The sequence below is a fragment of the Hordeum vulgare genome, chromosome 6H (genome assembly GCF_904849725.1).
Source record: "Hordeum vulgare subsp. vulgare chromosome 6H, MorexV3_pseudomolecules_assembly, whole genome shotgun sequence".
In the NCBI taxonomy this organism is placed as follows: domain Eukaryota; kingdom Viridiplantae; phylum Streptophyta; class Magnoliopsida; order Poales; family Poaceae; genus Hordeum; species Hordeum vulgare.
In genome coordinates, this window is record NC_058523.1 from 219,935,908 (window position 1) to 219,953,975 (window position 18,068).

Below are 18,068 nucleotides of genomic sequence, written 5' to 3' on the forward strand. Positions count from 1 at the left end.
GGCTAAGGTAAGGCTGCAGCCGTGGAGTTAACCATGCGTGAGACCACAAAGGGATGCGATGGGTTACAGGCTAGATTCCTATGGCTTAGGATCGGGGTCCCGACAGCGTTGGTATCAGAGCCTGACTGACTGTAGGATTACTAAGCCAAACTGGTCGAAGTTGAGTCTAGAATTGCTTTAGTTATATACAAGGGAATTGTTTGTGGAAGGGAACGTAACACTCTTGTTCTCTTCTCAAGATATTCTATCCTGGTCATCCTCGTCTTTTCCGCGGGAAGTAAGGACTAGATTTCTCATCTTCTCCTAGGCTCGTGTTTCCGATCGGTAGCTTATAGGACTACGTGTCGAGAGATATTGGGTTTCTTTTATTTTCCTAGGAAGCAGGAAGTAAGTTTGATGATCAGAGAGTTGAACTTGATAGTTGAGTGGTTACGCTATTCTATTTTGGGTTGTCTCAAAATTGTTTTGAGCATTTACAGCCGTTATGCTGCCCAATTTTGCATTCAGAGCTCTAATGCTTTTGCATTACTCTCTATTTACAGATGCCTGGCCGTCCTTCTCGTCAGGTGGTACGTTTGACCAGGTGCATTGATGTACCAGGTCATACGGCCATGCTGGTCAGGGTGATGTCGGTGTGCGGTTACCGCTGGTACCCCGAGTACACGGTAGAGGAACAGTACCGAGACTTCAACCAGAGCCAGTACATCTGCACTGTTAGGGTATTTCCAGACTACCCTGGAGCGGAGAAGCCAATCCATTGGTCCTATGGGTTGGGAGTCACTGTTGACATGGCAGTACAAGATGCTGCCTATTCAATGATGACTATTATGAGAGCGAGACATGCACTGCTGCAGAATTCAGAGTTCTGCTATGTTCCGGCCTCTCAGTCTGGTGAAGAGGGATACCTCAGTGGAGTCTATTTTGATTCTTCTATGGAGGATCCACTTCTGCAGTCCACTGTTGAGATGCTAGAGAACAGAGACAAGGATGCTCGTGCTCTCCGCATGGAGCTTTATGCTACCCGTGCCCGTCTGTGGACAGCTTTGACGGAGCTGGCACCGGTAGTCCAGACAGGGTATGGAGAGATGGAGATGCTGAACCCTGTTAGGACCCATCTTCCGGCTCACGTTGACTGGACAGCTATAGGAGGAGTCACACCTCTTCGGGGACCCCTCTTACCACCAGTCAGGGGACCAAGGCCACATCCGTGTCCTTATGGATCCCAGGGATCTCAGGCTAGAGTGTTTCCTGATCCGCAGGTTGAGCTTCCAGGTCATGGAGGTAATCTCTATGAGATGTTCTATGCGGATGCCTGAGCTGTGAGCGGAGGGATAGTATGGTAGTAGCCGTACGTTCACAGTCCTGCGTGACTTGTGAAGTATGGTAGTAATGTGAAACAAATTCCGGAGGCCTAGATAAATAATGTATAGGAAGCTTGTACGCCTCTGATGAGTAGTTTCCCAATTTCAGCAGTTGCTCTACGGTTAAGGTTGTACTGAGCTATGTAAGGGTGTGTATGAACCATGGTGTATATATAGCAGTTGCTTGTTACTATGTTGTTCGGATATTCATTTCCGCATTCCGTGTGTTCAGTACATTCTTAATCCATAGCTAGTGTTGATATGATATTGGTCTAAGCTATGAGTTTGTTTGTCAGGATGGTGTTCACCAGGTTGAACCGTGCCCCTGCTCATGAGCAAGGTGAGGGTAGTCAAGCGTCGCAGGAAGACCTGCCTCACCCACCTTCTCTGGTAGAAGTGATGCTTGAGGCAGAAAGAAACAAAAGGGAGACCAACCGACTGCTAGAGCGTATTGAGCAGAATACGGCTCGACAGCCTAGGAATGCTGCAGTGTCCCTCAATGACTTTGTGAAGCTGAATCCTCCAAAGTTTCATCATTCCGTCGATCCCCTCGACGCTGATGACTGGTTGTGCAGCATCTCACGCAAGATTTGCTCTGCAAATGTGTCTGAGGACGACAAGGTGACCTTTGCAGCGTATTTCCTGGAGGGACCCGCCAATCTGTGGTGGGAGAATTTTGAAGCTATGCGTCCCGCTGAACCAGTGGCCACATGGGCAGACTTCAGTGCAGCTTTTCGTCTGCACCATATTCCATAGGGCCTGATGGACAGAAAGAGAGAGGAGTTATGTGCCTTCACTCAGGGCAAGTTGTCTGTGGATGCCTATAGCCGCGAGTTCGGTAACCTCGCCCGCTATGCAATAGAAGAGGTGTCTACTGACGCCAAGAAGCAAGCAAGATTCCGTAAGGGTCTGAGCCCTGAGCTCCGTCGTGATCTGCGCCTCCATGAGTGTGCAAGTTTTCAATCCCTAGTCAACAAAGCGATCAGTGCGGAGACTGGTCATTCTGACTTCGAAGCCACAAGGAAGCACTCCCGTGACTTTGGCTCGCCTTCTGGTTCCGCGTTTCCAAAACGCAGGCTGTGGGTTCCAAATAGTTCTCTACCGCCAAGATACACTCCGAGGCCATCCTACGTGGCGCCTCAGACGAATCAGGCCAAACCTCCAGCAAAAGCTTATGGTGGTCCAGCTAGCAATGCTGCACCACGTGCCAACCAGGTGATATGCTATAAGTGTGGAGAACCAGGGCATTATTCCCGTGAGTGTCCTCAGAATGTGGGTGCCAAGCAACCCAGAAAGTCCGTCGGGCAGGCCAAGTCGGGAAAAGCTTTTTATGTGAAGCCAACTCCTGCACGTGGCCGTGTGAACTATGTGTCAGCAAAAGAAGCTGCAGAGGATCCCGACGTCATGCTGGGTACGCTTCTTGTTAATCATCACCCAGCGTCCGTTCTCTTTGACACTGGGTCTTCTCATTCCTTCATTTCAGAAAGTTATGCACAGTTGCATAACATGTCATTTTGTGATATGCCAATCCCATTGGTTGTCCAAACCCCTAGTAGTAAATGGCAAACCTCTAGGATAACCTATGACAATGAAATTCTAGTAGACAGGCTAGTTTTTCTAGCCTCATTGATAGCATTGAAATCTTGAGATATTAATATCATCTTGGGCATGGACTGGATGTCAGCTCACTATGCCAAGATTGATACTCACTCTAGAAATGTCCAGCTTACCCATTCCTCGGGTGAGATAGTAAATGTCTCTACCCGAGCTGCCAAATGCCAACTCTATTCCCTAAATGCCAACCCTCTTCCGGAACTTGAAGACATTCCGGTAGTCCATGACTTCCCGGATGTTTTTCCAGAGGAACTGCCAGGAATTCCACCTGACAGAGATGTAGAGTTTGTGATAGATCTTGTTCCGGGAACTGTTCCAATAGCCAGAAGACCTTATAAGATGGCACCCCTGGAGCTAGCCGAACTTAAGAAGCAATTAGATGAGGCCTTGAACAAGGGTTTCATTTGTCCTAGCTCTTCTCCTTGGGCTTGTCCCATCCTCTTCGTCAAGAAGAAAGACGGAACGGATCGGATGGTTGTAGATTACCGACCAGTTAACCTGGTCACCATAAAGAACAAGTATCCGCTTCCCAGGATCAACGATCTGTACGATCAGCTCGCTGGATCCTCAGTCTTCTCCAAAATGGATTTGAGGTTGGGATACCATCAAATCAAGATTAAGAACGGGGACATTCCAAAAACGGCTTTTGTTACTCGTTATGGCCAATATGAGTACACTGTTATGTCCTTCGATTTAACCAATGCCCCGGCCACCTTCTCTCGGCTGATGAACTCAATCTTTATGGAGTATTTGGATAAATTCGTCGTAGTATACCTAGATGATATTCTCATCTACTCAAAGAATGAACAAGAACATGCCGAGCATCTAAGGCTGGTATTGATGAAACTTCGAGAGCATCGCCTTTATGCCAAATTTTCAAAATGTGAATTCTGGTTACCAGAAGTGACCTATCTAGGCCACGTAATCTCTGGTAAGGGTATTGCTGTCAATCCCGAGAGAGTTCAAGCTGTCCTTGATTGGACTCAACCTGAATCGGTTAAGCAAGTTAGGAGTTTTCTTGGTCTAGCGAGCTATTGTCGCCGCTTCGTCGAGAATTTCTCCAAGGTTGCAAAGCCTCTGACTGAACTGCTCAAGAAGGATAAAAAGTTCGAGTGGACACCACAGTGTGAGCATAGTTTTCAGGAACTGAAAAGACGCCTGACTTCCGCACCTGTGTTGCTACCACCAGATTTTTCTAAGGACTTTGTTATCTATTGCGACGCCTCGCGACAAGGATTAGGTTGCATTCTCATGCAAGATCGTCATGTGATCGCATACGCATCTCGACAGTTGCGTCCACATGAGGATAATTATCCCACACATGACCTTGAGCTTGCAGCTGTGGTCCATGCACTAAAAACCTGGCGACATTACCTTTTGGGTAATCGTTGCGAAATATTCACTGATCACCAAAGTCTGAAATATATCTTCACCCAGCCGGATTTGAATCTCAGGCAAAGACGGTGGGTTGAGTTGATCTCGGATTACGACTTAGGAACTTACACCCCGGGGAAGGCCAATGTTATGGCCGATGCACTAAGTCGTAAATCTTATTGTAACAATTTGATGCTACAACAAGGTCAACCACTTCTCCATGAGGACTTTCGGAAGTTGAATCTTCATATTGTCCCTCAAGGATTTCTTTCTACCCTGGTGGTGAAGCCTACTCTTAAGGATCAAATTATAGCTCGCCAAAAGCGTGACAAGGGTATATCACGGATCAAGGAGAATATTTTTAGCAGAAACGCTAAAGAATTTTCCATGAATGATCAAGGTGTGGTGTTCTTCCAGAATCCTTTAGTGGTTCCTAAGAACCCACATGTAAGGCAGTTAATCCTTAAGGAGGCTCATGATTCCCCTCTCACCATTCATCCCGGTAGTACTAAGATGTATCAGGACCTACGCCAGAGGTTCTGGTGGACTAGGATGAAGAGAGAAATTGCTGAGTTCGTTGCTAACTGCGACGTTTGTCGCCGAGTTAAGGTAGAACATCAAAGGCCTGCTGGCACCCTTCAACCTTTAGCTATTCCTGAGTGGAAATGGGATAAAGTTAGCATGGATTTCATTACCGGATTTCCCAAGACCAAGAAAGGAAATAATGCTATCTTTGTGGTCATTGACCGTCTTTCCAAAGTTGCTCATTTTCTTCCTGTTCGTGAGAGTATAACAGCTAGCCAGCTAGCAGAGTTATATATCTCTCGAATAGTGTTTCTTCATGGTGTTCCACTGGAAATTAACTCGGACCGTGGGAGTATCTTTACTTCTCGCTTCTGGGAAAGTTTTCAGAATGCCATGGGGACTCACCTATCTTTTAGCACTGCTTTCCATCCTCAGTCAAGTGGTCAAGTAGAAAGAGTGAATCAAATCCTAGAAGATATGCTCCGAGCTTGTGTTATTTCGTTCGGTATGAATTGGGAGAAGTGCCTTCCATTCGCGGAATTCGCTTATAACAATGGTTATCAATCAAGCTTGGGCAAAGCCCTTTTGAAGTTCTCTATGGACGAAGATGTCGAACCCCTCTAAATTGGTCAGAAACCGGAGAGAGGCAACTCTTTGGTCCGGATATGATCCAGGATGCAGAAGAGCAGGTTCGCATTATTCGTGAAAAGTTGAAAACAGCCCAGTCTCGTCAAAATAGCCAATATGATCGTCATCATAAGGCTGTGACCTTTGAAGTTGACGAGAAGGATTACCTTCGGGTTACACCTTTGAAGGGTACCCATCGATTCGGTATCAAGGGCAAATTGGCTCCTCGTTACATTGGTCCTTTTCGCATTCTTCCCAAACGAGGAGAAGTTGCCTACCAGTTGGAACTTCCTCCGCATCTTTCCAAGGTTCATGATGTTTTCCACGTCTCGCAACTCAGGCGTTGCTTTTCGGATCCTATCCGTGAAGTGGACCACGAAACGCTTGATCTACAAGATAACCTTTCTTACCGAGAATACCCCGTGCGTATTCTTGATCAAGCTGAGCGTACCACTCGACGTCGAAACCTCAAGTTTCTTAAAGTTCAATGGTCAAAGCATTCTAAAAAGGAGGCAACTTGGGAAAGAGAGGATCGTCTCCCACTAGAGTATCCTGCGTTATTCCCGACGACTTCTAAATCTCGGGACGAGATTCTTTTGAGTGGGGGTGAGTTGTCACATCCCTAACCCTTAAGCAAGATAGCATTGTGCTCATTTCTTCTTTGCATTTGCATCTAAGAAGTTTCAACAAAAACAACAAAGTGGCAAAGGAAAAACTCAAAACCCTAGCCACCATTTCAATTAAAGGAAATTTCAACTAGTTCAAAATCAATGAACCCAAAATGGCCTCAAGAAATGTTCAAACTTTCTGATAAATCATGAAAGTAAATGAGCATTGGAGAAAACTATTTTCTTTACACTTTAAGCATTTTTAAATAAATGCAAAAGCTACTGGTTTCAAATTTAAAAATTGAAATCAGAAACTATAATTTTCCAAAAATGTTGAAAACCTTGGAAATAAGTGGGGATATTATAACAAATATTTCAGGAGGTCTAAAATAGTTTTTACTTTTTGTTTTGGAGCTGAATTAATTAGCAATACAATAATTAGCAAAACAGAAAAACAAAAAAATAGAGGAAATGGAAAAAGACTTACCTGTCGCCCAAGCCTGGCCCGACCCATCTCCCCGCTCGTCCCCTCCCTCGCGCCAGTAGGCAGCAGGAGGTGGCCGCCGCCTCCTCCGGCGCGGCCACGCACCTGCGTGCCTGCCTGGCCGCCGGTTCGCGCTCGCGACGATGGGGATAAGCTCCCCAGAGCTTCCCCCATCCATTCCCCACCTCGGTTCTTCCCCTCCTCCCGGATCCTTTCCTTCTCCCTGCTGCCGCCATTAGAGCCGAGCTCGAGCTCGAGCTGCCCGTGCCCCTGGCCATAGGATCCCCTCCCAGAGCGCCATTAGCTCCGCCTCGTCGCCCTGGTCATCTCTGCAGAAGACGAAGCCTCCTCGAGCCCTGCAACGCCCGCAACGCCGTCGTCCTCCACCTCCGGCCGCCGGACCTCTCCCGTCGATTCGTCGCCCCCAGTCCTTCCCCGAGCCGTCTAAGTTCTGCTCTGCACTCCCTGTGAGCATGCGGTCGTTTCCCCTAAGTTTTCCCCGTCGATCCCCTCCTCTAGCCCTAGTTTCACCGGAGCCCGACGAGGACCGCCGCTGCCGCTCATCGCCGGTAGCCCTCCTATTTCCAGCTCGTCCTTCCGAGGGCACCAACAGCTCCAGGACGACGCGTAGATGCCGTAGCAGCTAAGAACCGAGCGTAGATCCCTCTGATTCAAAGACCCCGATGACGCCCGAGCCTTGGCCGCCGCCAAGCTCGTCGCCGGCGTCATCTCCGGCCAGATCAGCCCCGGCTAGGCGCAGAAATGAAGCTGCGGGAGACGTGTCGTTCCTCTGGTGCTCTCCGCGCAGCATTTGGCCCCCTGTGCGCCGTTTCCGAGCCCCTCCGCCGTGCTGGTGGTCGCCGGAGGCTCCCCGCCGGCGAGGACGACCTCGCCGCCGGTGGAGGTCGACGTGGCAAGCTAACCCAGCCGATTAGTGACTTAATCACTCGCTGACAAGTGGGCCCAAGGCCAAGTCAAACCTCAGTTAGGGCTGGTCAGCGCGGGATTAGTCCCAGAGAGGCTGACCAGTGGGGCACCCCTGTCAGGTTTGACCTGAACAGGTCGGCTGACCTGCTGACGTCAGCTTGATGTAATAAATAGAATTTCCAGTTTAAAACTAATTCAGGAAATTGCTAAAATTTGTAAAAATCAAAGAAATTAATCTGTAACTCCAATGAAAATAATTTATATATGAAAAAGTATGAGAAAAATTCAAGGATTCTGATTATGCTATTTTCAACTATGTTTGAAAAAGCTACAGAACCCTAAATTGTGAAATAAGGAATAATTGAATTCTTTTAATCACTTTATAAATGGAATTTGCAAAAATATTCAAATATCATTATATATGCAATGATCACACACTGCCCTAGATATAAATCAGTACCATAACATGAAATTTCTTGCATGTTAACATTAGGTTGATCTGAGCATCAGGTCGAATCAATTAAACCGGTATCCGAGAAAACCCGTTTGAATTACTATTCGAATGTGATTCAAATCAACTCTAAACCTAAAACATCTTGATTATAATAACTTATCACTTTGCATCCTCATGCCATGCTCATGCATCATTTTGATTGCATACGATTGTTATTGAATGTTGCCATTCATTTCGGTAGGCTCCGCACCCCCGGATTCCACTGAATATCCGTCTGACGGATATCGTTCCTCCTCTGAGCAACAAGGCAAGCAACCCTTTTGATCATCCCGATAACTCCTATGTTCTTGCTCCTGCACCTATTTATTGCATTAGGATCAAATGCTTCAACTGCTTTTGCCACGATAGTTGGACCCACTTCCTTTGCATGACTTAACCTTGTCACAGTAAATAGCCGAACCTTGCAACCTAGCATACCTGGTAGTTGCTTGAGCTATGATGTGCCTTATCCTGCTATGCATGCTATGCTTAGAGTTGTGTATGGTCTGTCATCTGGGAGATGAACAGAAATGTGGAATGTGTTCGGTGAGCAAAGGGTTGTGTGTTGAACTTGATTTGGTAAAGGTACCAGTGAAAGGCTGTGTAGGAGTACATGGCAGGTTGTTTCATTGGAATCGTCCTTAGGAACTGAGTTCCGTGTATGTAATCCAAGACTAGATACTACCACATGCTGGGCCCTGAAATATGACCCCGCTCGGCCTATTAATCGCGTAGTACTCGGTCCAGGAGTTGCAAGTAGTTTCTGGTGTTTATAGTAATGCTGGAGGCCGTGCATGGTGCTGACCTGAGAGGTGGACCGTGATGCGGTAGGCAGTGGCACGGTGTACCAAGTGGCACCCGGATGGTGGGCTTGGGAACCCTGCGCACATCGTTTGAGGCCGTGGCAGAAACCTCGGCCGGACTTCCGTACGGGTTCCTCTCAGATAGGCGATAAACCTGGACTAGGTACTAGTGTGGTTAACGGTCGTGGCCGACTCCCTCGCTAGGCTTCCGCTTGAAGGTTGCCGAGGTGCATGACGTGCACATGGCGATAAGTGGCGGGAGCGTGTGTGACGAAGTACACCCCTGCAGGGTTATGATCTATTCGAATAGCCGCGTCCGCGGATATGGACTACTTGGAGACATATGTTGTTCATAGATAACTTCAATGGCTACTCATAAAATTCTCAAGATAAGCGTGAGTGTCGTGGACGGCATTCCGTATGGAGACGGAATGATTCCATGATAGTGTATTGTTGTGGTGTTAGTGGACTCGGGTGCGAGAAATCAAGTTGTCAAAACTAATTTCAAAAAGCAAGTTGTCTAGCCACGAGTCAACTGCTGGCTTCCCGCATGAAACCCCACAATACCTTGCATGAGTAGTTAGTTCTCCTAAAGTCTTGCTGATTACCTTCGTACTCATGTTTGCTTAATAAATGTTGCAGAGGTTGCTAATGACCCTAATGGAGGGTTCTTCGTAGACATCGACGACGACGAGTAGCTGGTGTCCCAGCTACGATCTGGCCCTACGTCGGCTCTGTAGTATAGTCAGGCCACGTGCCTACTAGTTGCCCTATCTGTACTCAGACAGTTTATAACTCTTCCGCTGGCTTGTATTGTATGACTGCTATTATGGGTCGTGAGACCCTTAATGTGTAATATTATGTGTGTGGCTCTTCCGAGCCTCTTAAATAAAGCTTGTATGTTTATGGTTATGTTGTGATGCCATCGATGTATCTATACATATCGGTATGCCATGCGTACGTGTGTCGTACTTGATATGTATGGGGTTCGATTACCTAGTCGTGAACTTTAGTAGCACTCCTTACAAGGAAATGGCCCTTTGTGGTCCAACGAGCCTTGGTAGTTCGCTACTGCTCCGGACACATTGGTTGACCGGCATGTGTCCTTCTTAGTTGTTGTGTCTGTCCCCTTTGGGGAAATGTCACGCGATGTAATGGAGTCCTTGTAGCTTGCTATGACTCGTCTACATTCGCCGGTGACCGACACCTGCTTTGTTGGGTCATGTATGCCTGTCCTTGTGCGGTACTGCCACTTTGGTTTATGACTAGACATGTCGATCCGGGTTCTTTGACATTGGATTGCTAGCGATACTATCGCATACGCGAGTCAAAAGACGCAAACGGTCCCGGCTAAGGTAAGGCTGCAGCCGTGGAGTTAACCGTGCGTGAGACCACAAAGGGATGCGATGGGTTACAGGCTAGATTCCTATGGCTTAGGATCGGGGTCCCGACAATGCACTTCATGTACAAATCGAACAATGTATTTCAATCTATCATGGTTTCTTATGAAAACTCATCTGTTACAGAAGGGATTTCATTTTTTGAACTTATTTGAACTCAAGACTTTTTGTGTGTTCAAAATGCACCATTTAAGGCCACATCATCAATTTTCAACACTTTCTGAGTTCATTTGGTATTTTTCATGCATTTACTGATTTTTTTGAGCTAAACAGCCCAGAAATTGAAAAGCACTACGAATGAACTCTGAATAGGTTGAAAGTTGGCATGGTATCATCATTTCACCCAAATAGCATGTGCTAAAAAGTTGAGAGGGTTGCGGCAAAAACTGGATGCACTTCGTGTACAAATCGGACAATCTCTTTCGAAGTACTGGGGTTTCTTACGAAAAGTCATGTGTTACAAAAGGGATTTCTTTTTTTTTGAACTTATTTGAACTGAAGACTTTTTGTGTTTTCAAAATGCACCATTGAAGGCCACATCATCAATTTTCAACACTTTCCGAGTTCATTTGGTATTTTTCATGCATTTACTGATTTTTTTGAGTAAATGGCCCAGAACTTGAAAATCACTACAAATGAACTCTCAATAGGTTAAAATTTGGTATGGTATCATGATTTCACCCACAAAGCATGTGCTAAATTGTTGAGAGGGTTGCGGCAAAAACTGGATGCACTTCGTGTACAAATCTGACAATCTCTTTCGAAGTATCAGGGTTTCTTACGAAAACTCATCGGTTACAAAAGGGATTTCATTTTGTTAACTTATTTGAACTCAAGACTTTTTGTTCGTTCAAAATGCACCATTCAAGGCCACATTATCAATTTTCAACACATTCTGAGTTCATTTGGTATTCTTCATGCATTTACCGATTTTTTGAGATAAATGGCCCAGAAATAGAAAAGCACTACAAATGAAGTATGCATAGGTTGAAAGTGGGCATGGTATCATCATTTCACCCACATAGCATGTGCTTAAAAGTGGAGAAGGTTGCGGAAAAAACTGGATTCACTTCGTGTACAAATCGGACAATCTCTTTCGAAGTATCAGGGTTTCTTACAAAAACTCATCACAAAAGGGATTTCAATTTTTTCAACTTATTTGAACTCAAGAATTATTATGTGTTCAAACTGCACCATTCAAGGCCACATCATCAATTTTCAACACTTTCCGAGTTCATTTGGTATTTTTCATGCATTTACTGATTTTTTTAGCTAAATGGTCCAGAAATTGAAAAGCACTACAAATGAACTCTAAATAGGTTTAAAGATGGCATGATATCATCATTTTACCCCCATAGCATGTCATAAAAAGTTGAGAGGGTTGTGGGAAAACTGGATCCACTTCGTGTATAAATCGGACAATCTCTTTCGAAGTATCAGGGTTTCTTACAAAAACTCATCTGTTACAAAAGGGATTTCATTTTTTGAACTTATTTGAACGCAAGACTTTTGTGTGTTCAAAATGCACCATTCAAGGACACATCATCAATTTTCAACACTTCCTGAGTTCATTTGGTATTTTTCATGCATTTACTGGGTTTTTTCAGCTAAATGGCCCATAAATTGAAAAGCACTACAAATGAACTATGAATAGGTTGAAAGTTGGCATGGTATCATCATTTCGTACACATAGCACGTGCTAAAAAGTTGAGAGCGTTGCGGCAAAAACTGGATGCACTTCGTGTACGAATCGCACAATCTCTTTCGAAGTATGAGGGTTTCTTACGAATACTCATCTTTGCAAAATGGATTTCCTTTTTTGAACTTATTTGAACTCAAGACTAGTTGTATGTTCAAAAGGCACCATTCAAGGCCACATCATCAATTTTCAACACTTTCCGAGTTCATTTGGTATTTTTCATGCATTTACTGATTGTTTTAGCTAAATTGCCTAGAAATTGAAAAGCACTACAATTGAACTTTGAATAGGTTGAAATTTGGCATGGTATCATCATTTAACCCACATAGCATGTGCTAAATTTTTGAGAGGGTTGCGGCAAAAACTGGATGCACTTCATGCACAAATCGTACAATGTATTTCAAACTATCACGGTTTCTTATGAAAACTCATCTGTTACACAAGGGATTTCATTTTTTTTGAACTTATTTGAACTCAAGACTTTTTGTGTGTTCAAAATGCACCATTTAAGGCCACATCATCAATTTTCAACACTTTCTGAGTTCATTTGGTATTTTTCATGCATTTACTGATTTTTTTGAGCTAAACAACCCATAAATTGAAAAGCACTACGAATGAACTCTGAATAGGTTGAAAGTTGGCATGGTATCATCATTTCACCCAGATAGCATGTGCTAAAAAGTTGAGAGGGTTGCGGCAAAAACTGGATGCACTTCGTGTACAAATCGGACAATCTCTTTCGAAGTACTGGGGTTTCTTACGAAATGTCATGTGTTACAAAAGGGATTTCTTTTTTTTTGTACTTATTTGAACTCAACACTTTTTGTGTGTTCAAAATGCAGCATTCAAGGCGACATCATCAATTTTCAACACTTTCCGAGTTCATTTGGTATTTTTCTTGCATTTACTGATTTTTTTGAGTAAATGGCCCAGAACTTGAAAATCACTACAAATGAACTCTCAATAGGTTAAAATTTGGTATGGTATCATGATTTCACCCACAAAGCATGTGCTAAATTGTTGAGAGGGTTGTGGCAAAAACTGGATGCACTTCGTGTACAAATCTGACAATCTCTTTCGAAGTATCAGGGTTTCTTACGAAAACTCATCGGTTACAAAAGGGATTTCATTTTGTTAACTTATTTGAACTCAAGACTTTTTCTTTGTTCAAAATGCACCATTCGAGGCCACATCATCAATTTTCAACACATTCTGAGTTCATTTGGTATTTTTCATGCATTTACCGATTTTTTGAGCTAAATTGCCCAGAAACTGAAAAGCGCTACAAATGAAGTATGCATAGGTTGAAAGTGGGCATGGTATCATCATTTCACCCACATAGCATGTGCTTAAAAGTTGAGAGGGTTGTGGAAAAAACTGGATTCACTTCGTGTACAAATCGGACAATCTCTTTCGAAGTATTAGGGTTTCTTACAAAAACTCAGCTCTTACAAAAGGGATTTCAATTTTTTCAACTTATTTAAACTCAAGACTTTTTATGTGTTCAAACTGCACCATTCAAGGCCACATCATCAATTTTCTACACTTTCCGAGTTCATTTGGTATTTTTCATGCATTTACTCATTTTTTGAGCTAAATGGTCCAGAAATTGAAAAACACTACAAATGAACTCTGAATAGATTGAAATTTGGCACGATATCATCATTTCACCCACATAGCATGTGCTAAAAAGTTGAGAGGGTTGCGGCAAAACCTGGATGCACTTCGTTTACTAATTAGACAATCTCTTTCAAAGTATCATGATTTCTTAAGAAAACTCATCTGTTACAAAAGGGATTTCATTTTTTTGAACTTATTTGAACTCAAGACTTATTGTGTGTTCAAAATGCACCATTCATGGCTACATCATAAATTTTCAATACTTTCCGAGTTCATTTGGTATTTTTCATGCATTTAAATATTTGTCTTAGCTCACTGGCCCAGAAATTGAAAAGCACTACAAATGAACTCTGAATAGGTTGAAATTTGGCATGGTATCACCATTTCACCCACATAGCATGTGCTACATAGTTGAGAGGGTTGCAGCAAAAACTGGATGCACGTCGTGTACAAATCGGACAATCTCTTTCGAAGTATGAGGGTTTCTTACGAAAAGTCATGTGTTACAAAAGGGATTTCATTTTTTTGAACTTATTTTGAACTCAAGACTTTTTGTGTGTTCAAAATGCACCATTTAAGGCCACATCATCAATTTTCAACTCTTTCTGAGTTCATTTGGTATTTTTCATGCATTTACTGATTTTTTTGAGCTAAACAGCCCAGAAATTGAAAAGCACTACGAATGAACTCTGAATAGGTTGAAAGTTGGCATGGTATCATGATTTCACCCACATAGCATGTGCTAAAAAGTTGACAGGGTTGCGGCAAAAACTGGATGCACTTCGTGTACAAATCGGACAATCTCTTTCGAAGTACTAGGGTTTCTTACGAAAAGTCATGAGTTACAAAAGGGATTTCTTTTTTTTGAACTTATTTGAACTCAAGACTTTTTGTGTGTTCAAAATGCACCATTCAAGGCCACATCATCAATTTTCAACACTTTCCGAGTTCATTTGGTATTTTTCATGCATTTACTGATTTTTTTGAGTAAATGGCCCATAACTTGAAAATCACTACAAATGAACTCTCAATAGGTTAAAATTTGGTATGGTATCATGATTTCACCCACAAAGCATGTGCTAAATTGTTGAGAGGGTTGTGGCAAAAACTGGATGCACTTCGTGTACAAATCTGACAATCTCTTTCGAAGTATTAGGGTTTCTTACGAAAACTCATCGGTTACAAAAGGGATTTCATTTTGTTAACTTATTTGAACTCAAGACTTTTTGTTTGTTCAAAATGCACCATTCGAGGCCACATCATCAATTTTCAACACATTCTGAGTTCATTTGGTATTTTTCATGCATTTACCGATTTTTTGAGCTAAATTGCCCAAAAACTGAAAAGCACTACAAATGAAGTATGCGTAGGTTGAAAGTGGGCATGGTATCATCATTTAACACACATAGCATGTGCTAAATTTTTGAGAGGGTTGCGGCAAAAACTGGATGCACTTCAAGTACAAATCGGACAATGTATTTCAAACTATCACGGTTTCTTATGAAAACTCATCTGTTACAGAAGGGATTTCATTTTTTTGAACTTATTTGAACTCAAAACTTTTTGTGTGTTCAAAATGCACCATTTAAAGCCACATCATCAATTTTCAACACTTTCTGAGTTCATTTGGTATTTTTCATGCATTTATTGATTTTTTTGAGCTAGAGAGCCCAGAAATTGAAAAGCACTACGAATAAACTATGAATAGGTTGAAAGTTGGCATGGTATCATCATTTCACCCAGATAGCATGTGCTAAAAAGTTGACAGGGTTGTGGCAAAAACTGGATGCACTTCATGTACAAATCGGACAATCTCTTTCGAAGTATCAGGGTTTCTTACGAAAACTCATCGGTTACAAAAGGGATTTCATTTTGTTAACGTATTTGAACTCAAGACTTTTTGTTTGTTCAAAATGCACCATTCAAGGCCACATCATCAATTTTCAACACATTCTGAGTTCATTTGGTATTTTTCATGCATTTACCGATTTTTTTAGCTAAATGGCCCAGAAACTGAAAAGCACTACAAATGAAGTATGCATAGGTTGAAAGTGGGCATGGTATCATCATTTCACCCACATAGCATGTGCTTAAAAGTTGAGAGGGTTGTGGAAAAAACTGGATTCACTTCGTGTACAAATCGGACAATCTCTTTCGAAGTATTAGGGTTTCTTACAAAAACTCAGCTCTTACAAAAGGGATTTCAATTTTTTCAACTTATTTAAACTAAAGACTTTTTATGTGTTCAAACTGCACCATTCAAGGCCACATCATCAATTTTCTACACTTTCCGAGTTCATTTGGTATTTTTCATGCATTTACTCATTTTTTTAGCTAAATGGTCCAGAAATTGAAAAACACTACAAATGAACTCTGAATAGATTGAAATTTGGCACGATATCATTATTTCACCCACATAGCATGTGCTAAAAAGTTGAGAGGGTTGCGGCAAAACCTGGATGCACTTCCTTTACTAATTAGACAATCTCTTTCAAAGTATCATGATTTCTTAAGAAAACTCATCTGTTACAAAAGGGATTTCATTTTTTTGAACTTATTTGAACTCAAGACTTATTGTGTGTTCAAAATGCACCATTCATGGCTACATCATAAATTTTCAATACTTTCCGAGTTCATTTGGTATTTTTCATGCATTTAAATATTTGTCTTAGCTCAATGGCCCAGAAATTGAAAAGCACTACAAATGAACTCTGAATAGGTTGAAATTTGGCATGGTATCATCATTTCACCCACATAGCATGTGCCACATAGTTGAGAGGGTTGCGGCAAAAACTGGATGCACGTCGTGTACAAATCGGACAATCTCTTTCGAAGTATGAGGGTTTCTTACGAAAAGTCATGTGTTACAAAAGGGATTTCATTTTTTTGAACTTATTTGAACTCAAGACTTTTTGTGTGTTCAAAATGCACCATTCAAGGCCACATCATCAATTTTCAACACTTTCCGAGTTCATTTGGTATTTTTCATGCATTTACTGATTTTTTTGAGTAAATGGCCCAGAACTTGAAAATCACTACAAATGAACTCTCAATAGGTTAAAATTTGGTATGGTATCATGATTTCCCCCACAAAGCATGTGCTAAATTGTTGAGAGGGTTGAGGCAAAAACTGGATGCACTTCGTGTACAAATCTGACAATCTCTTTCGAAGTATCATGGTTTCTTACAAAAACTCATCGGTTACAAAAGGGTTTTCATTTTGTTAACTTATTTGAACTCAAGACTTTTTGTTTGTTCAAAATGCACCATTCAAGGACAGATCATCAATTTTCAACACATTCTGAGTTCATTTGGTATTTTTCATGCATTTACCGATTTTTTGACCTAAATTGCCCAGAAACTGAAAAGCACTACAAATGAAGTATGCATAGGTTGAAAGTGGGCATGATATCATCATTTAACACACATAGCATGTGCTTAAAAGTTGAGAGGGTTGCGGAAAACACTGGATTCACTTCGTGTACAAATCGGACAATCTCTTTCGAAGTATTAGGGTTTCTTACAAAAACTCATCTCTTACAAAAGGGATTTCAATTTTTTCAACTTATTTGAACTCAAGACTTTTTATGTGTTCAAACTGCAGCATTCAAGGCCACATCATCAATTTTCTACACTTTCCGAGTTCATTTGGTATTTTTCATGCATTTACTGATTTTTTGAGCTAAATGGTCCAGAAATTGAAAAGCACTACAAATGAACTCTGAATAGATTGAAATTTGGGATGATATCATCATTTCACCCACATAGCATGTGCTAAAAAGTTGAGAGGGTTGCGGCAAAACCTGGATGCACTTCGTTTACTAATTAGACAATCTCTTTCAAAGTATCATGATTTCTTAAGAAAACTCATCTGTTACAAAAGGGATTTCATTTTTTTGAACTTATTTGAACTCAAGACTTATTGTGTGTTCAAAATGCACCATTCATGGCTACATCATAAATTTTCAATACTTTCCGAGTTCATTTGGTATTTTTCATGCATTTAAATATTTGTCTTAGCTCAGTGGCCCAGAAATTGAAAAGCACTACAAGTGAACTCTGAATAGGTTGAATTTTGGCATGGTATCATCATTTCACCCACATAGCATGTGCTACATAGCTGAGAGGGTTGCGGCAAAAACTGGATGCACGTCGTGTACAAATCGGACAATCTCTTTCGAAGTATCAGGGTTTCTTACGAAAACTCATCTGTTAGAGAAGGGATTTCATTTTTTTGAACTTATTTGAACTCAAGACTTTTCGTGTGTTCAAAATGCACCATTTAAGGCCACATCATCAATTTTCAACACATTCCGAGTTCATTTTGTATTTTTCATGCTTTTACTGACTGTTTTGAGCTAAATGGCCCATAAATTGAAAAACACTACAAATGAACTCTGAATAGGTTGAAAGTTGGTGTTGTAGTATAATTTCACCGACATAGCATGTGATAAAAAGTTGAGATGGTTGCGGAAAAAATGGATGGACTTCGTGTACAAATCTGACTATCTCTTTCGACGTACCATGGTTTCT